At 41.9% G+C, this 21,940-nt stretch overlaps 1 protein-coding gene across 10 annotated transcripts in view; it reads right to left on the bottom strand.

Moving 5' to 3' along the window:
- Positions 1–21,909, bottom strand: part of HIVEP2 (HIVEP zinc finger 2) — a 136,417-nt gene extending 114,508 nt beyond the window's left edge. For 6 of the 10 annotated variants that reach the window (XM_021553152.2, XM_021553154.2, XM_021553141.2 and 3 more), the window contains exon 1: positions 21,477–21,909. The gene's annotated coding sequence lies outside the window, so the exon portion shown is untranslated. Of the gene's footprint in view, positions 1–12,142; positions 12,193–19,069; positions 19,395–20,481; positions 20,504–21,476 lie in introns of those variants that run through there. The other 4 variants (XM_021553142.2, XM_021553143.2, XM_021553147.3 and 1 more) reach the window with 4 other exon arrangements.
- Positions 21,910–21,940: the final 31 nt, after the last annotated feature.

Genomic DNA, 21,940 nt, shown 5'->3' on the forward strand with positions numbered 1-21,940 from the left:
CTCAGAGGGAGTTCACAAGGGAGCTCCCTTGTAGCAGGACTGCAACAAGCACAATCTCAAGAACCAGGGAAATGCTCTCAAATCCATTACTGTGCCAAGGAGCTAAGACCACACACCCACTTAGGCCATATTATAAAAATTTCAGTATTACCTAGGGTCCAATTTTACACACACAGCAGCTCTGCAGAGGTTGTGTTGCAGCAACACAAAAGGGCGGCCTTTGCATGGCTCCAGACACTATACTAAGGAACACAGTACAACTAGAGTTAAAAGAAAATAAGTCTGCAATAATGAGAAGATTTGTTTAAAACTTTCCCATCTTAATTCTTTATTTGTATCAGACTTACTGTAAATTTGTTTGAGTTTTTTTTTAAATGCTTCAATCTGCTAAGAAAAGTCTTCTTGCAGATGGACTGGTAATGAAATACAGAGAATGCTTAATATGAAAAACATAATGCACAGCATATTTTTTTCCTTTACTTATTCCATCTTAATTTGCACCTGGTCATTTTCATGCTGAGCATCTCATTTGGTTAAATAATTACTGTAAATTAAATTTCACCTTTTTTAACAAACAAAAATGGTGAAACTGGGTTGGTAATTATTTCAAGTTTTGCCAAAACATGAAAACAACTTGATAACCTGACAACACTTAAGGGTTTGAAAGAACAAGATACACGAAAGCAAGAAAAATGAAATTATGTACAGCAACCTGAAGGGCAAGAAATCACTTTGTGCAGAGCCTTATGACCTGGAGTAGTAACCTCTGAAGATCTATTCAAAGACCCCAGAATGTGAAAGTTTACTCCTGAGCAAGCCACTGTCTGCTCATGCATAGAAATACACCCCCTCCTTGTCCGTGCATCAGTGCCACTTGCGGCAATTTATTTTCTTCCATCCAGCAGCCACATGCTTACCCTACTCTGCTCACTCACAGATTTCAGCAGAAATTGCACCAAAACCAAGGCCAGCCCCCACCTCCCACAGCACATGGTGAACAACCCTCACTCCTCACTGATCCCAGCTGTGCTCATCTGCTATGGCACCGTCCTGTGCCTGCACAGCCCAGCTCACCTGCCAGCTCACCCCCCCATCAGCCCTCAGCCCACCCCTGGCTGACCCCCAGCAAAAGCCAGCAGGCACAGGACAAGATAAGGCAGCAGACATCCACAACAACTCCCCCTGCAGCCATGCTCGTCTCATGGATCCTACCAAAACACCGCGTGATACTCCCTCTGACCCACCTGGCTTTACAAGTCATGGCTCTCAACAAAGCCACAAGGACTTCTCATCTAAAAGAGTAAGGGAAAGTAAAGTACATTCAAGTAAAGGACTCTCAAACCCTCCCAAGCAGCCATAAAAGCAAAATGCACCACCAAAACTTTCAACAATTTTATACAATGTTCATCTGTATCAAGTAAATCATGGAGTTACAGAAAGGACATAACCATTAGTCAGACAAAACCCACTACAGAGTCTAAAGTAATAAATACTGGAGTTGACAGAAACAGCATTTGATGAACTCCAATTTTGGTTTCCTTCATGCAGGTTCAGAAAAATGTCTTTCTCTACCTACAAAGTCTCGGTGGCCTCATGTGCCACTGTTCAGATTCCCAGCTCTAAGCTTCTGCTTCTCTAACAGTAATGTGACTATACAAAACTAAGTAAATTCAGTACAATGAATGAAAATTCTCCAGAAGATTGATTTTTTTTTTAAGTTTTCATAAAAAAGCAAGTTTCTTCTGAAGGATGTTGCACTGACAGTCCAAGAGAAATCCTGCATTTGTTTGGAAAATAAGGACATACCAAGAGCAACATGGTTCACTTCCTTGTAGTGCCTTTTTGACATCCCTTGGCCATGACCTGGATGGCCTCCAGTGTGAGAAAATACTCATTTCCGTCTGTGCTTGCTCATCCCTTTGTCTCCGGGCTGAGGCTATCAGCACTGTGCTGGCTACAGCAGCAGCTTACAGAGGCTGCTTGTCACTGTAGCATCTCAGCTGCCATCTGTGCCAAGGCACCATCAGCCACTGTGTTCATGTGCATGGCAGTGCAGGAGACCATCCATATCAGCAATCATTTCTGGCCATCTGCTGTTAATAACAATAGTTCAAAAGTAAGGGAGTTTATAAACCTATGCCACAGTTTACAGATGTTTCATTTATAGATAAAACAAAGGAAAAATACATAATTATTTTGTCAAAATGAGAGCATGACAGTTTGAAAGGGAACTCAGGAGCACAAAACCATTCCTTTCCAAAATAGTCACTATTCCTACTCCTTACCTAAAGACCTTATATTCTCACACCTTTATCTCCTGATATTATTATTTAACATCTGTATACATGCCACTAAAGCAAGAAGTCATGCCAGGCTCAACAACTCAGCATGACTTTGAAGATGAAGCCTAAGTAACAGCAGAGAAAATCGTCAAGGAAATATTATTAAAGGAAAAATTAACTTAAAATCAATTGCTCTTATTCTAATGCATTCATAGAATTACTTGCCTCTCCTTCTATAAACTGTTTGTAAAATCTCTTGAGACAGAAGACTGTTGTGTTGCACACATGCCTAATGATACTATAAGGACATATTTTAAAAAGGAAGGAAAAATATTTATATAACACTTTACACGGGCAATCACAGCTCATCAAGATATTTTCTTTTACGCGTGAAATAAGGCCCATTTAAGGGAAATTCCTCATTTATTATCCCAGAGGAAAAAGAAGGTGGGGGGAATTTGGTGTGCACATATACAAAACCCTCCAAGAACTACTCATGCTTGAGCAAATTCACTCTTCTGTCTCTTAAACATTCCCATCCCAAGATTTTGTTTCAAGACACAACCTCCTAATGAATAGCTGGACCTTTTCTGTACAGCTGGGAGTACCAACACACAGTGTGTCATCTCAAAACCCAGTCATATCCTATTCTGCAAAAGGTTACATGCCATTACTTCTTTGCCTATCTTGCTTTTTCCTGCTAGCAAGCATCTCACCAGGCATGACTCATGTTACATAACTCCAGCTTGTTAAAAACAACAGTTATGCAGCTAGGTAGTACGAAAGATTAATGAGGTAAATCCAGAAGTTGCTTATTACAGAATGCAGACAAAAGCTGCTCCTTAAATAATATGCCTATGCAACTTTAAACAAATGAATAAGCCACTGCAGCAGTACTGTTTACATTCAAAGTTAATAAAATCTTTCAAATTCAGGATCCTGTACTCTAGAATACTCAGTGCCGCCTCTCACGCCACTATATGTGAACTCCCTAGTGCGTTGTGTGTTTTATTTTTTAAAAGTGACCCACTCCCCTCCCCAATCATTAAAGAATAACAGCTGAATACTGAATCAGTCAATTTCACTCACAAAAACACTGCATTGCTTTAATGTTCTGGATGACTATGCTGAGATAAAATCCTCCTCCCTGAGTTAGCAGTAATATGCTTGTGTTTTGCAAATAACCATTTTTACTCATATCCCGCTTTTGGTAATGAAGTGTAAAAGCAGCAGCCAGAGAGGGTTAAACAGGCTTCCTGTCAATGCTCTGCAAGAAGCCAGCCTCTGTACTGCAGCAAGGCAAAGAAATCTGTTCAGGCCCAGTATATTCAGCATTATTTAGCACTACTGGGACCATATTCCAGGATCCCTCAAAGCCCACCTGACAGTGTGTCCTCTGCATTAAGGTGGTGATATGGTCCCCCCCAAGGCAAATCATCACCTGACCATCCTGGTCTTTGCAGCTCAGCTGTGTCCAGTGACACGCTCCGTGGAGCAAGCCATTGCCACATAACTGTATTCTCTTCCCAGTCACTTCTCCAGTAGGTTAAAAAAAAAGGAAAAATTAAAAGAAAATTACAAAGCTCATATTTCTGGCATCACCACCCCAGCAGAGCAATAGGGAGGCGACTGGCTGCCCCGGGGAGGAGGCAGCAGCAGTGGGGGCCTGTGCAAGCACCAGCTGGCTGCCAAGCCCAGACCTGAAACTAGGTCTCAGCCCATTCGACTGCAGGGGAAGGGAGGGAGGAAAAAAAAAAAAAAAAAAAAAAAAAAAAAAGAAGAAAAAAAAAAAAAAAAAAAAAAAGGCAGCAGCACTTTCTCAGAGCAGGAAGAAGGGGAGGCCACGAGCGTTTCCTGTTGTGCAGCTGAAACAAGCAAAGACGTCATTACACTTATGCTCCCTCAGGGTGTCAGCAGATTGAGGGCCAAAGTTCAGTCATTTCCAATGCACCGCAAGGAGGGAGGTTTGGGAGGAGAAACCAGCAGTGGCTTTATTGCTAACAGTGTTCTCTGCACTTGCATAGCAAAACAGCTAAGCAGTCAGCTGCAAAGTATCGTATGTGACTAGAAACAATATTTGCTCAGGAGCCGTGCTGCTCTTGTTGTTCTTGTACAGCTTGTGTAAGAATATTACTGCAATATAGAAGTAGAATGAAATATCAAAATGAACTAAGTTGGTTTGTTTGTTTTTTTTGCAGCATACTTTTGCAAGCATCTGGAAATCAAGCCTTACATTGCTTTGGATCCCATGAAGTAAAACATGTTTTGTAAATGCATCAGAGGCACAACTAGTGGGTAAAACTCCAGGATTCCCTTGTCAGATAAGGCCAACATCCTGGCAGAGTGAATACAGAGGCTTCTTTTCAAATTTGCCTCTCTCTTTCTGAAGCAGGTAAGGTCCCACCTTAAGGAAAACAGTGAGGATACAGGAGTTGGATAGTGGCATGTGGATGTCAAACATTTGGTAACTGATTGTCAGCCAGGCTGTCCATCTAAATGTAAGAAAATCAGTATAGCTGGCAAGCACAGGGGGAATCCAGACTGCAGTCCCACTCACCATTACTACTGTCTTAAGACAAATATTAGAAAGACTTTTCAAATGGAAAGCATTGACAAGAATCCAAATGAGATTCTTGTCAGGATTTCAGGAGGTTTCAGAGTCTCCACCAACCACTGGAAGCTTTAAAGTGCAGTCTGAACTACCTGTAGGAAATGCTTTGGTTATAGCTGATCCTCTCCTGGGGCAGAGGGATGCACAGACTTACAGTACACTCTCACTCATGAGACACATTCTAGACCCATTTTTGATAGTCTCTGAACGTCTTAAAACACAGTGATAAAGGCAGTCATTCCACAATGAGCATGTCCCGGCATACATTGAATGTGACAGATTGGGTAGCAGTGCTCCACTTGATAGAACTTGTTTTTCAAATAGAGGTACTTAACAAACCTCATTGAAACAGTTTGGAAAATGCTCTTCTGAATTCTCATACCATCATCACTAGCTGAAGAAAGTATTTTTGTCTTATTTCTGCAATAACCACCCTGTGGCCACACTGGGTACTGAAGCCAGTTTTTGGCCCTAGTAATTCAGCATAATAGAGCTGAAACCAGGGAGTCACCAGACTGTATCTTGGATATACTATATCTTTCATAGGACTAGCTAACCAAAACCGATCATTTTACTAAAATAAGGTCAGATATAGTATTTTAACTATTTTTAAACTAAATATTTTGGATATATTTTGAAATCCATTACAAAGATACAAACTGGCTTGGTTGTTTTCTACCCTTTCCTTTAGAGGTAAATTTTTGAAAGGTAACTCATCTCTAGGATACATTACCAGATAGCATGAAAAAAACCTCTACTGCTTCTTGTTCTGACATTAGCTTGAAAACCTAATCCTGAAGGTTGTCAACTTGGCACTAATAATCAGTATAAAGTAAAAAAATATTTTCAATATAAAAAAAATAAGCAGAGAAATTAGTCTTTGGTGTTGACAGTGATTTGCAATACACAGGCATCAAGCTGCAGTGAAGACAGTTTGGATTAGCCCAGTCAGAGTAAAGTGATCAGAATCTCGCCCTTAAAAATGTGGTTGCTGGAACAGAATCCAGCCCATATTATACAGAGCAGTGGGTGAAGCAGTGACAATTTCCTGAGAGAAGAAAAAACAGGGTGACCCTTCAAAAGTACTGTAAGAAAGTTCCCACTGTGCACAGCATCCTAAACACCACATACAAAAGCCATTCGACTTTCTGAAATCCAACCACTTGGTACCGCACTCAGAACAAACTTGGCCCACTATTTTTAGACCCATGTCCAAGAATGAAGGAAATGCACCAACAATTTGTACTTCTGACCATACTGAGACAGCTGGCATGTGGCACAGCAGCAGCACAGGGCCAGACTGTGTAACCACCAGGCACCACTGTGCCATATCGCAACAGGCTTTTGCCACACACCTATGGCTGCCTCTTGCAATACCGTGTCTGCTAAAGAACACAGAATATAACAAGGAGCAGCAGGGGAGTCACACACCCACCCATGCCCTGAGAGTTAATCTTCATGTAATTACATCTTACTGTCCCATTAGTTGACAAAGAGTATTAAGCCATCTCTGCCAGGTTTGAGGTGAGAAAGTGGAATATGATCTCTGCAATATCCAAATATGAACCTAATATTTTTTAAGGGGCTGTATCTGTTGTACTGAGTTTTATTCATTAAAAGGTTGAAACTTACAGCAAAGAGACAGATGCAAACTGTGACCTGGTCTCACTGACAGTGCCCTGGCTAGGCTGATGAAAACATTTCCCTTTCCACTCCAGAACAGATACTGGTTGTGGTAGGAACAAATACATGTGGAAAATAACTCTTAAAGTTGCCTACTTATGAAGTATCTAACACCTTTACTGATTCCCACAAACTCAGTTACACTTTTACGCTTTACAACCCATCCATGCAACACTTTTAATAAAGACACTATAGTGTATCACTTGGAAATTCAAATTATGTACAAAGTATTTATAATTCCTTCACTTCCATTTGAAGAGAAGTGCAAGTAGAAAAGCCATTATCTTGAAATTTTTTTTTTTGTTGAATTGTCATATCACTAAGGGAATTCTCTCAAACAATCTTATAAGCTGATAATTAAAATATCCTGCACCAATTTTAAAAAGAAAACAAGGCAAACAAAGATGACAAAGTCCAAGCTGTCAAAATACCTGATAGCAGGTCATTATTTATCTTCAAAATACGTGTGGCAAAAAAACAGAAGTGGGGGCAGGGAGGCCTTTTTTTTACTGTAACCTGGTGTTCAGCCTAAATACAGCAGTACAGAATGCAGGAGAGTCTGCCCCTTGCTGAAGGGCACAATCCAATCACCAATGCAGTGGCAGCAACTAGAAATTCCCAAAGTATTCCCCACCATTTTGTCTGCTCATTTACTGCACTCAGCTGCCCCATGCCATGCTCTCCTGCCCCAGCAGGACACTGCCACCAGCACCAGTCTCTCCTGCCAGGTACCCGAGAGGATCTTCAGGTGTAGGGACAAGCAGCCTCCCTCCCATTCAGAAGCTACTCGGAAAATGCTACATTGCCAAGAGGAATGTTCCAATTATATGGTAAGGATTTGGTTTAGGATGAAAACATTAAACTTGAAATGGGATGATCCCATATAGTACAAAAGTGTGTGAGTGTCCGTAGAGACAAAGTGTGGGCGTGTATTTGTATTTGTGGTGTGTCTATACACATTTACACTTGTGCACATATGAGTGTATAGATACAAAACAATATGTAGACATCTAAATATATCGTTATATATACATTCACATTAGAAGTTAATATATTAAGTGCTTCGGCTAAAGTGGTAGCAAAACCCTGTGGTTGTAACTATCTTTTATAAGCAATGGCTTATGGAGATTCTTTGGGCAAAATACATTAGGTCCTGGAAGCTAAGTGGGGGAAAAGGCAAACCCTTATACTGTGGTACCAAGTATTTATATTTTATTTCAAATATCTAATGAAAACAAAGCAGATCTGAAACCCATGTTTCAGAAGTTTTCAACAATAAGTAACCTAATTTCCAGAAACTAAAAGCAATTGCTAAAATACTCATTTAAATTGCTTTCATGGAAACAAAGAGAACACTTAAAAAATCTTAAAAATATCAAATCAACTTGACTGCTTCTGTATCCCATTAATTCAACAAGATCCTAGGCAACAATAATATTTATAATAAATATTTTTCTTATGGGAATAGCATTTTCAGTCAAATTGACCAGATGATGGTAATTATAAAAAGAAGATTAGATACAGAAAATACATCTACTGACTTAAAAACTAAACGGTACTTCAGTGAGTACAAAGCTTGTTTAAGAAAATATTGACTTTTTCTTTTAAAGGTCTTCTTACTTCTAAGGGGAAAATGCTTTTTTTTCCCTTGCAGTATTTTGAACTAATTTCCATCCAAGTGATGAAAATCTGTTCCCTAAAACTTCAGAGATCAGTGCAAAATCACTGCACTCCTACACAAATATAAAGATGAATATACCCAAGACAAACCCAGTACTGATTCCAAGTTCTGCACTTGGCCTATATCTATACGTACACCTTTAAAAACGGAGAGGAAGATGAAGAGCAACATAAATAAATACAAACCAGTGATACAAAAATACAGTAACTTTCTACGCAATATACCATCTGTTCCTCCAGAAAAGCATGCTGCATCAAGCCACAGGGGCTACAGCTAAGAAAAGCCCTTGTAGAAGAGCCAAGTTCTGTAATGAGCAGTTTCAGAAGCTGTGGAAAACTGTACCAGCCACCACAGTAAGGAGGCAGCCTGTGATACGCTCAGTGGGAATCGCCACCCCCCCATGCTGTGGGCTGGGGTTACCCGAGCTGCCACAAGGTCTTCACAGAGCTCCCCGAATGTTGCAAACCCAGGGTCAGAGGTTCATGGCGTACCAGAAAAGCTGGGCCATGCTGCGGAGCAAGCGCTAGCTGTTTGAGGATGTGGTGTTTTGCTATGGGTTTTTACGGGAAAGTTTTGTCTCCGGAGTTACAGACACAGTAAACTGGATTTCCCCGTCTGCTCCACAGACCACACCTCCACTGCTGCTGCTCCCTTCTCTTGTACAGCGGATCTAGGATCAGCAAACAGAAATAGCTTCCAGAACATGGGAACAGGCACCCTAGTACGCCTGCTGCCCCTGAGGCACATGAAAAGCAGGAGCTGCTGCTGCATGCCAGGTGCTTGCTCACTGTTGTGTGCCTTACAGCAAATAAAGCGAGTGTCTTCCAGCCACTTGGGCAAAGAGGCGGGCAGGAGAGACCCAGATCAAAGAAGTGCTAAGGGTGCTCTGTTATGGTTAAGAAGGCCAAGTAAGGTGTGCAGCCCTCTCCTTCCAGCTGGCAAAGTCTCAGGTACTCGGGATTATGTAGTAAGAATTTCCTTCTGCCGCTTCTATTGTTATTCATTATGCGCGTGTTAAAAAATGTATCCGGCCTTTCCAGACTTTGTTTGCATTATCACACCAAACACAGGCTTTAGGGCAAGGTCTGAGTTTTGTAAACCATGCTTCTAGAGAATCTGCTTGTGTTCCCTGTCACCAACCCCAGAACCCTGGGCAATTAGGAGACCGTACCCAGACTGGAGGGAATTTGTGAGCCAACACATTATCACAGCTCTCATTAATAAAATAATAAACTGTGCAATTACAGTAGGTTGTACACATACCTTAGGGTATGCAATAAGGCACAAATTTAGAAGTGGAATATTTCCAACAACCAACAACTTAAACAGGCAAGGATCCTTATCAAACAATTAGGTTACTCAAGAACTACTCCAATAACTGGCCCTTTTTGCCCAGGGTTATGCATTCTAGAATCATGCCATAAGCTTTCGTTGAACTAGGCTTTTTCCTATTCCTTTCTTGTTTTTATTGTTAAAAAAAAAAAAAAGGCACCTCATCTCCCCTCTAATCCACCCATCAGATGAGGCACAAGATTTTATTTTAAATTACATCCAAAAATGGGGAAGTGCAAAGAAAAACTCCATTATCAGGATAAACTAATTCAGTTTGGTGCTCCTGGGCTACAGATGGACAAGCAGATACACAGGGCACGTGAAATACACCAAATGAAACATCGCACTAGATCCATGCAAACCTTTTGCATATAGTGTTTTATCTTTCTTTTTATGCTGAACCATACCAGAAACAGACAAAAAAAGCAAAAAACCTTTGGAATTATGCCACTTGAAATAAGCAGGCATCTGACCTCATTAAAAAAAAAAAAAACAACAAAAAAAACAGATCATCATACACAAACTGAAATTAAATGCAAGTTTCTCACACCTTAATCATTCCAAAAACAGATAATGGGATTGCACTGGGGAAAGAAGCACACAGGACAAAATACAGCCCTGTCTCCAAGCAAGTTTCTTTTTCAGCTGGGTTACAACTACACATAATAACTGCAAAAAAGCTGAAACCACAGGTCTAAGCCAGTCACTGGCAACACTTTCACCTTCAACTCCATGCACTTTATATTCAAATCACAATGAAAGCACCCTAGGGTACATAATATATCTTTTTTTTTTCTTAAATATCTTATACCATCTGGCAATGTAAAGATAATTTCTGCTGAGAGTGCCTTTCGTTGTAAGTCTTCTCTGCCTGAAGTATCCAGAGGCTGTTTCCATGTAGACAGTTTTTCATAAAGTCTCACCTAGTGTTACTATATTCAATGAAAAGCAAACCTTGCATGCTGAAGGTTTCCATTTATAGGCCGGGACAGTCACGAGGAGCACTACTTCAGCAGTACAAGTCCTATCTACAGCTGATGGCAAAATCCTGGCCTCATGAAAAAAAATCAAAATCAGTAACTTCACATTCTGCACTTTTATTAGTCAGGACACAATCCAAAATGACAGAATTTTCATTATATTCACAAGAGACAAGGCAGTTCAATGGTGTCACAACCTGTGCCAGGCAGAGTTTGATATCATCTTCGCAGATATGGGGCATTGATTAGAAAACCATGAGATGAGGGCAAGACAGTTTTGTGTTGGCTCCTGAGAAAGTGAAGCTCCAGCAACAAGATCCATGTTGGCATGATACAAGTGCTTTTTAGGACAGCTTTGATTTCCACCATCTATTTGCACAGGTAGTCTGCTCATGGATTGACCTTGTGGCCACTCTCCTACAAGCGTGAGTGCTGGCAGCACCAATTCAGCCGCAGTGTGGAGGTGGGCACCCCACCAGAGCTGCAAGGCTCAGTGAGCATCATGCTCAAGGCAAGCATCAGGCACCAGCGATGGCAGGGCCTGGGCAATGACCCTCCCACCTCCTGAGCAGACACAGGGATGTGACTACGTCCTTCAGAAACACGGGGATGTAAAAGGAACTCAAAGTGCTTCTGCACCTTTATGGGGTCCAACAAGACATGACCTTGACTAAGTCAGTCACAAACAGCTAAATGGGGCCATGCTCACTTACTGATCCTGCTGCATGCTCCTAACAGCAAAGCACCAGCAAGAGTGGATAACATTTTAGAAAGACACCCTGGGTAGACTCTGATACTCACCAAAGTGAAACCACGGCAGTTCCTCACTGAAAACTAAGATTTTTTTACATTTTCAAAAAAATGTGGCTGTGCATGCATCTGTATATAGACATTTGTGAAATAAATGCTAACAGTCATAAATAATTCAAATAAATTTATTTATTTACAATATTTTCTTTGATAGTCAACCAACAGCAGAAGTTGAAACTACATGGAATCCAGGACAAATCTTCCTCCCAGTAACAAACAAGCCAGACCTCCAACCATAAGATCTCATGAGATTATTCCAGGTGTATTGTTCTATGAAGGAGACAGGATATGACTAGAGGTAAAAGCTATGATCACCTATACATACATGAGTCTAAATGTATATACTTAGACATGCATTCTTAAATATTTCTTCACACAGTGTGGCAAACTCTCTCCATTTTCTGCTGTAATATGTTCATTTTTATAGGAAAGTCTCAAAGCAGGAGCCAAAAAAATGCATTTTTGGCTGAGATGAAGACAAGTACAACCCCATCACCTGCATTTGACACTGTCTGAATTAGGCAAGGAAATTGAAACACAGCTCTCTGTTTTGTAGTGTGTGAATTGGTAAACAGCCATCAAATGTATTTATTACACTTTTGGCTCACCAGACAACCCACTTGACTGAGAAAAAGAGAGTCAAAATTAGCTTCATTTATTCCCCTGCTTGGTAGTTAAGTGGGTCGAACTATTGACTGGGATTAAATTATACTGCAAAGAAATTAAATCAAAACCATGCATAAGCAAATGTAAAAATAAATACCTTCAAGCACTGAGCAAGATAAAAAGCATCATATTCTGTGTGCACTCCACCTGTGGAGACGTCAAAGTTGGAAGTTAGAGGATGTTACCACTGTATCCTTGAATGTGCCTTCCATAAAATCTGAGTTACTCAGCAACACATGCTCGTATGACTCGAGACTGGACAGGGATTCTAAAAACAATATTACTAGAATTCTGTAGGTTAGAGGAACACTTAATCTGATAAAATTAACTTCTTGCAGGCAATTATAATCTATCGTCAGTCACATTCAAACTTCCCATTCCCATCTTATTGATCTTCCCCTCAAAGCCTCATCCTCAATAAGCATACATCCAAAATTGTGTATTTAACATCCCTGTTTTCTTCTGTAATTAATAAGGTTGTGAGGGAGAAAGAAAGAAAATTGAAAGGTTTCTCTCATATTTACTCTATTTGTGGAAAACAAGCTATACTGAAGTTTTGAAGAGGTGTGCAGAAGGGAACTCCATCATCCCATGTGTCTTTCTTTTTCCTGCTATGCACAGGGCGATCTGGGGAGCAAGGGAAGTCAGGGTACATCTACTGCAAGTAACTTCACTGTTCCTACAGAAGAATGAGCAAAGACCCCAGACACACTACTATAAAGCATCACACAGAGGACATACACCAAAACTAAAGCAAAGGTTCTTCCTGTGCACTCATCTTTTACAAGTGAATGTGTCCAGTCCAGCCTCCCACCATGGAGGGTTTGTGTCTATCACCCCTGCATGAGGAAATCTGTACAACCCAGAAGCAAAACAAGCATTTCCAACTGACATGTAAACACATCCTGTCCTTCTTACTCCAAAAGAAGAATTTGGAAGACCTGATATGTTTCCATTCCCTTCTCTATTACTTTCTAACCTCTCCTTCATGCCTGTTCATAAAGGTAAAATAAAGAGTCGTTGAATTTTTCCTATTAAGAGATCACTAATTTAATAGAATCACTGAACAACTATATGAGCTGAGCTAAAAAGCAAAGCAGAGAAAATGAATGTATTGTATGTTGTACTTTTGCCTCCCCACATTTCACAGACCAAAGTCCTGTCAGACCCAAGAAAGGTGCTGTCATGCTACTGTATATCAGCTCCAATTTACAACCTCACATGTTTAGAAAAAAACAGTTGACTCAAAATTCCCCTACTGATTACTCTAAATCATGTAGTAGGTTTACTTATGCATGGCTGACTATAAAGTTCTTCACCAATAATTAACATTACTCACTACAATGAATTAGGTCAAAGATGAGCACAATTTGTGTGTTTAATTAGTAATTAGGTAAATCAGAGATTAAAAATATATGACATATCAAACCCGACTGGACCAACTTCACTGTCCTCTTAATCCAAACATTTTCCACCATAAAAACCAACTGCAGAGGTAGCAACACTGTATTTGGTATCACTCTAAAACAAATACCTTTCTGTCAGTTTGTATTTCACTAACACCATTTCCTCCTAAGCGTATTATAAAAACTACTCCTACCATTACACTTAACACAAATTTCTTCAGATGTATCAGTAACATCTTGCTAAGCCTGTATCAAAATTCAGCTGTACCTCACAAATTAAATACATGTAGCTTATCCATTATTTAAACCTTAAGAAATCAAATATTCTAGCCAAGCAGCTCTGTGAAAATATTCACTAACTTTTAAAGGGATTTTGTTACTCTTGTACGACCAAGCATAAAATAATGGAACAGATGGAAAGTTTTGTTTTACACAAATTTACTAAGAATGTTGGAAGAAATTAAATTCACAGAGCTTTGAAGAGATTTTAAAGCAAAATCTCTTTGCTCAAAGAGCCTAGTATTATAGCCTCACCTGGTGACCAAAACAGATTATCATATCAAGACAGCAGGAAGATGCCCAACTTTATACTCTCATAGTTGATAGTTTAATCCTCTTTTTACCAAACTGTAGAAACTTTTATCGACCTACACAGGTCAGGGAATCTGGCTGTAGGAGTCTATGAAAGTCCTGCCAAAGATAAACGCCTTTTTCACTAAAGAACTATTTTACTTCAGACAAATACACTTTAAAGGCTTTTCAGAAACAGTTTCAGAAATTGCATTCATAAATGTAATTGATTTTAAATGGGAAAAAGTAAAAATTTGTCCATTTCTATTGTTACAGAAGATCATGAATAGGATTTGTTTTCTTTTCTAAAACATTAACAAAGCATTTTAGAAATTCAACTCTCAAAATGAATCTGTTTCACAGGTGTCACACAGGACTCAGTTGAACACTGTCAGCATGCAGACGTGTCAGTGAACCAGTGGCCTGCACGATGCTCTAGGGCATCTCTTTCATTGCTGATGCTTGTGAAGAAAGAGAGAAAATCACATCCAGTCCTCAGTAAAATTGACAACAGTTAAGAGCTAATAAGGATATTATTTTTCAGCTAACTGAACTGTTTATTTTAGCTGTCTTTGAGAGACAGTCAACATAAAACTCCACATACTTCTAGAACTTTTGTAAGCACACTACACACAAAATGAACTACACTGACCTCTGAAGACTGGTAATAGATGCCAGCAACTTACGTCTCTGTTGAATATTGATTTTGGTCTAAACTAGAATAGTTTTTACTCTAACTAAATAGTGTCATGTCTTGTTGTCAAGGAACAGTAACCTCAGTTATTATTTCATACTATTCTTTCCTGCACACTACACATGCTTTGCTTTAATGCAAGCCACAAACACAAAATACATAAATACAGTTAACTGGAACTTTTATCTTACTTAAACAAACAAAAATGACAAAAAAACCATACAGACATGTAACAATACCCCACTGTCTAATAAGACTAATTTTTATAACCCTGATCCTGTACCATTAGATGCTTTAAACTTAGAGCTCTTTTCTACCTAAGCACAGATGTTGGTCTATGGAAAACCTGCTCAATAAATAATATTATTTCAAAAAATCCTGTGATGTTTTATCATATTTTACACGGTGCAGTTGGAATTTTCCTTTAGCTTTTTGCATTTCCTTAGCAATACTATTCTTTGTAGCCATAAAAGTCTAAACCTCATCATAAATTACAGAAAACAACTTGGAATTTTTATGCTTCATTTTTTAATGAGTATTTTCTTATGAAGAGGGTCAAATTCTACCTAATTGATTACTTTTAAAATGTCACCTGACACTAATTTCAATTCCTCTTCAATCCTCTACTTTTCACTGCTCTGTTAAACTGAACTGTACATGCAAATTACCTAACTGCTTTTCTTTGTATGGAATTTCCAATAAACTGCTACCTGAGAAAGCAACTCTCTGTAGCAGTCAAACCTTGAATTTCTCCTGTATGACATAACAGCAATTAAGCTATGCCTTTCAAAAAATACTGCACATCCTCTTCCCCCCCCACTTTTTTGCAACTAACATAAATCAAAATGTTTTAGCCGGAGCTGCAGCAGTTTATAGCTATTTACTTAAGCTGCAATTAAGTGAACCTCCACATTTAAGAACAAATGTATTTTTTTACTGTTCTTTTTGGAGTGTGCAGGATCAAATTTGTTGTACGAGTTGCATTTTTCAGACTCTAACTGTATTAGGGCAGAACTATCAACTAACAGGAAAAAAATCAGAACAAGAAAATAATTTTCTGTAAAACACAAACTGAGGTGCAACAAAACAAACCCATGTGTACATGAAGTGGCCATAAACTCATTACCTACTACATTATTACATTACTTGTGGTTACCATGTCATATTTAGAAAGAACTTTTCTGCTGAGACCAAGTTTACACTGACAGCGATAGAACGTGCATAAACAAATGCAGAAAAAGGGGATATTATCACTATACAAACTGGTCATATCAGTATAATCATGTACCAGGGGAATTTACAACAGATAATTAAATCCATATTTATGCACTGTATTATTTAAGAAAACCACTCAAGCGGTACATTTTTGGGTAGGTATGCCCTGAAACTCCCATCCAGAGAAAGTGAAGGGGGAAAAAAGCATGCACACGTTTTTGCTTATTCAAGTAAAAGGCCATACCCAGGTTTAAAAAACAATAAAAGAGATACATCCAAGGCAGAACAAGGAAATACGGAAACATAAGCAACACTGTGACCAAAACCAGTGGTCCACACCCCATTGCTGTTACCCTGGCATACAGAGAACAGAGTGACCATTTTGCGGATGTACAGAACGTGCCTGAAAGACGAATGAAAACAAGTATCCAAAATCCACAATACTTCCTCAGAGCAAGAAGAAGCTTTTAGGTTTAGACCGTATCAATGATGGCAAGAATTTAATCACAAGACAATAAAGAAGGCTGACTATAAAGTTTTTGTTACTATGAAGACAAAACAGAGAGCCATATGCAGACAGACAATTGCATATGGTACTTTAATGTCTTCTTATTCTACACTGGGGATTTTGAAACACTGTGTAAGATTGTTCCCCCTATCTATATCCTCCTGCACCTTTTCCATGATCTTAGCTTTGGGAAAGAGACTCAGGGACAAACCTTACTGGGGACAATCTACTACAAATGAGTAGGGAGGGTAAAGCCAATTGTTTAATCTATGAACAAAGCAGAATGGTGAAATAAGATGTCCATGGTACCTCACTCTTGCTATTTTAGTAAAAAAAAAAAAAAAAAAAAAAAAAAAAAAAAAAAAAAAAAAAATTTAAAACCCCAGATTTTCCCAGACATTAACATATTCTTTAATTTCATTAATGATTTCTTGAAGTCTAAACAGGGGCTTGCTATTAGGTTGTCATGGAAAAACTTCTAATATTTCTATTTACAGTGGGTTTTTTCTCTCAGGCTGTCAGACCAGTATTTTCACAAGTCCTAATTTCACTCGAGAATTTAAAATATGGCCACAATGAACTGCTTTTTAATATCTTCTGCTGAAATAGGGGAGTCATTGCAAAATCTTATAATTTTTTTAAGCACTCAGAAGAGAAACAAGGCTGTACAAAGCTGCTATTTCCTATCAGAATGGTACAACCAGCTTTAAACTTTCATTGTTCTATCATAATTCTGTGCTGCTTTATTTAAATGTAGCTTCCCAAATTACTGACTGAATATGTGAAAAATGCTATTCTCTATTTTCCATCTAGCTTACACTTCCCCATGCTGTTTCTTCACTTTTTAGCAACTGCTAGATATTCTACTGAAGGGAAAAAAAAAAAAAAACAAAAAACAAAACACCCAACCAACCAAAAAAAAAAAAAACTCAAATGGTTAAACTACAGAAGAAAGCCAAATAACTTAAAAAATATTTAATCTGTAACATACTTCTTCAGAGATGCTGTTTAAGAAATCTTAAAAAAAAACAAACTGCCTCTTTAAAAAAAAAGAATTTTTAAAGCAGTTTCCTCATAACTTATCAGACCTTTTTCAAATAACAAAGGTATGCAGCCTCTGCACTCAACACTCCTGTTCAACTCCCAAAAGTATTAACACTTAACTCTTCCTGAAGCCTTTAACCCGTAAGAATAATAATAATTATGCATTCCTGCTGCTTGGAGGACCAATAATTTAAAACCACCTACTGACAGTCTGAGGTAAAATGGATAAAAATATTTTCTTTTTACCCTGTTTGAAGACCACTGACATGAAGAACCAACTTTTCATGGGCCTGATTTGTGACGGGACCCAAGACAGAGGAAGTCAGTACTCAGCTCTGGCAATTTACCTGCAATCCTTAGGCAGAATCAACTACAAGCAGGTAGTACTTGCTGAGCTGTACAGATAACTATCAATATAACCAACCACAGCATATTATAAACCCCACCACACTCAAATTTGAAGGATGGCAAGCCGTATTTCATAATCCAAGTCACATTACTGTGACTTATACATTACTATGACTTGTATACAGGAATACTCTTAAATTGCAAGCATTCTTCTCTCTGATGGGTAAGTATTGCAGTACTTCACTAAGTAAACCACTTCTGCTGGGCACACAGCTCCTATATTCCCACTACCTTACCCAATATGGTTAAATTACAAAAGCAGTAACAGAAACTGCTCCCCTGCTGTTGACCAAAAATGATGAGCAGAGGGACATACAAAATGGTACTCATTACTTTCACTTCCGTTTAAATCCAATTCACCTTTATTTTTTTTTTTAAGTACCTAAACAAATGAGTAAGCAAAGAAGTTTGGCAAAATGCTCAACAATAAATGTCCTGCTTTAAAACCGTCCAGCTTAGTTACAAACATGCAGACCAGGGTCATAAATTTGCTCACGCAACTGAGTACAGCCAATGGTATTAGAAATAGTTAAAAGTCAAAAAAGAATAGCCTTGTAGGGTGCCACCACATAAACTAAACATGATATACTGCCAAACACTCAAGTAGACACATGTACCATTATTCAGCAAGGACCACATGAATGCATATGGCTCTCTGTTTTGTCTTCATAGTAACAAGAAGGTTTGTAAACAGATCTCACATATGAAGCAATCTAGTCACTTGAGAATCAAATAATCTGCCTTTATAAAGAAGCATTCTGCACTGTTGCCACACAATTGGACTCAGATACACAATTAAAAGTCCTCTACATTCGTGCTTTGAGACAAGTGCGGCTTGATTCTATCCTAATCCATAGCAGTGAGATTTTAAGAAGTCACCTCAGTCAGGACGTGTAGAACTGCATTGGAAAATAAAATCCACACAACAGACTACAAAACATTAAAAATGTGGATTGTGCAATCAAGAAAATAAATGACACACTGATTTTTTAATGTATCACTGCCATCTTTGCACAGCTAAAGACCACAGTAATCTTCAATACACTTGCAGATGACAGTAGTAACTTCTTAAAACTCACATGAAAAAACCCTCTCAGCCTATTCTACAACACTTAATTTTTTTGAGAAATGAGACAAAGCAAAAAAAAAATTATGAAGAAAGTTTCAGATAATCCATACCTGAAGTTTCAGAAATATCTCCTGAGTGGAAGGATCAAGAAAGATTTAACATCTAAGAGTAAATATAAACCCCAGGACACACTGCATCTATCTAAATATGCCCACGTGCTGCAAATCTAACAGGCAGAAACTCTCCTATCTTTGAAAAACAGATGCACTTTTTTAGCATGTCTGTATATCATCTTCACTACCAAAATATTGAGGATTCCACACCGTTTCCTGATAACCTGAGGATCAAATTCCTCTGGTAGTCAGTGGTAATCCACAATAACAACAGAACTTAAAACTGGGCCCACTGAATTTATACCTCGTTAGACCAGTAGTTCCTTTAATCTAGTAATTACTCTAATTACCCGGTGTCCCCAGAACGCCTGATGATGATGACCGGAGCCCCCTTGCGCTGGGAGCTGCACGAACACACGCCTGCACCCGCAGCTCCGGGAAGCAGAAAAATAAGGGACCTAGCCAGCAATGCTTCTCTCTTGCCACCCTGACCACTTTGTTTTCTTCTTTCGTAACAGCTCTCAGTATAAATTCATTAGAAGAAAAAAATAAAGAAAAAGTGACACACTTGACTAAGCCAGCATAAAACGTTTAGTGCCCCCTCTATTATTTAATAATGTACAAACCCAGACAGATTTAATATTAAAGTAGGCTTCACTTTAAAATGAAACAAGAGAAACTCTGTAGCTAAATTTCTGCTGAAACTCATTAGTATTTCGACTACTTTAGTTTAAAAATATTTTTAAGAATTATTGCCTAAAATCCCCCAACTCTTTAGTGTTTCAGCAGAAGTTTCATTTCTGCAACTATCATAAACAAAAAAAAAAAAAAAAAAGTTTGACCATTAGTGCCAACTAATAAGAAAAACAGAACCCTTTTCCGGGAAATTAAGCTCTGAGAAGGTTTATCTTTGTCCTGGGGCGAGCCCCGGCCGCCTGCCCACGGAGACAAGATGTGCTGGCCGGCGGCCGGCCGGGACCCCGGGCCACGCGTGCTGGGCCGGCGGGGCCTCCCAGCGGCTTCCCCACCCGCGGGCCGGAGCTCCTGGGGACACCCAGCCCCGGAGCCCGGCCATCGCCGCCGTCCGTCCCCTCCGACCCGGGCTCCCTCTCACGAGGGGAAGGCCGTGCGGCGCGCCAGCCCCCGGCAGGAAGGTCGGGGCGGGCTGCGGGGCATGACCCGGGATAACCCGGGGCTTTCCCCCGCCTCCCCCGCGCCGCTTGACCCCGACGGCGGGGACACGGCGGGGACACGGCGGGGACACGGCGGGGACACGGCGGGGACACGGCGGGGCAGCTCGCCGCCCCTGCCCGCCTCCCGGCGGGAGCTCGGTGGTGTATCCTATGCGATATCCTATGCGACAGGCGCGGATGTGCCGCTTACATAATCCCCGCCGGCCGCACACGTACCCCGCATTACATAAGGGATCGTGCCCCCGCCGGCCCCCGCGGCAGCCCCGCCGGCGGGCGGGGGGACGGAGGGAGGGAGAAAGGGAGGGACCCGGCGGCGGCCCCGGCCGAGCCCCTCGTTAACCCCCTTCCTGTGGCGTTTACACGTCATGGAACATTCCCGGAACGGGCCAACGTCCCACCCACTTCAGGGAACAGTCACCGCGGCGCAGCGCGCACACGCACTCTCGCACACGCACCCGGCGCGGTGCCGGGTGTCCCCGCACACACACGCACTTCCCCCGTGTCCGGCACCCCCGCGGGGCCGCGCTGGCAGCCGCGGCACATCCCCTCCCTCCGCCACCTCCAGCGCCCTGCCCTCCGCCGCGCCGGGTGGCCCCGGGCCCCCCCCGCCTTGGTGCCCCCCCATCCGCTCCCGGGGCGCCGGAGGCCGCGGTGAGTGCCCCGTCGGGCCGGCCCCCCCGCGGGCGCCTCTCCCCGGCGGTGACCATGCCCATTCCCCGCCGCAGGAGGGGATTACGCAAGGCAGCCTTCTCCTCATCTGCATACACTTACAAGCCGGGTATTCCCCACATTTCCTAACGGCGTGTCACCGACAAAGGCCTGTCCCCGCCGTGTCCCCCTCCTGGCCGGGTCAGCGGGAAGGGCCGCCGGCCGTGGTGCCCCGGGGACGGTGCCGGTGCCTGCCAGCGCCCGGAGCCGCCACAGAGGTGACTTACCGGTCCGGCGGTTTTACAGCCCCGCCGGCTTCCCCCGCCGGCGCCCTCCCGCCGCCTTGCCCTCCATTTACCCCCGCAGCCCCGGGCGGCACTCGGAGCGCCGGCCGCAGACCCCCCGCTCCGCTGAGCGCCCTGCCTGCCGCGCCCGACCCCAGCCCCGCGGCGCCCCGCACCCGAGCCCCGCCGCCCCGGCGCGGCTGTCAGCTGGTGCCGGTGACAGGGAATGAGCGGCGGGCAGGAAGGAGGGGGCTGCCCGCAGCAGCCGGTGCTGCTCACCTGGGAAATCACCGAGAAGGAAGGAGGGAAGCCCTCCCGGTGCCCTTGTTGTTGTTGCTGCTGCTGCTGCTGCTGATCCCGCCGGGCGCTCGTGTTGCTCCTTTGCTAAGGGCTCGCCCGGAGTGAGGCGGCTCGCGGTGCTTCTTTATATATAAAGACAGACAGAGATATTCCAGCGGCCAAGGGGCGCCCGCTTCACGCGTTTATCTTAAGGCAGGTCATTCCTCTCCCTCTTTTTGGAAAGGCTCATCACCATCTCCCTGACAGTGGCGGAGGGGCTGGTGTTGCACGGGGGAGAGGCGGAGGCCCGGGAGCCGCAGCCCGCCCTGGCCGCGGCGGGAGGGAGCGCTCCGCGCTGCAGGCGGCTCCGCCGGGCTATTCCTGGCACCACTTCCCAGAACAGAAGTTACCGGGCGAGCGCGGAGCGAGCGCGGGGAGCGCGCCGCCCGTGACGTCACCGGGTC

Source organism: Lonchura striata, chromosome 3 (genome assembly GCF_046129695.1).
Source record: "Lonchura striata isolate bLonStr1 chromosome 3, bLonStr1.mat, whole genome shotgun sequence".
NCBI lineage: Eukaryota > Metazoa > Chordata > Aves > Passeriformes > Estrildidae > Lonchura > Lonchura striata.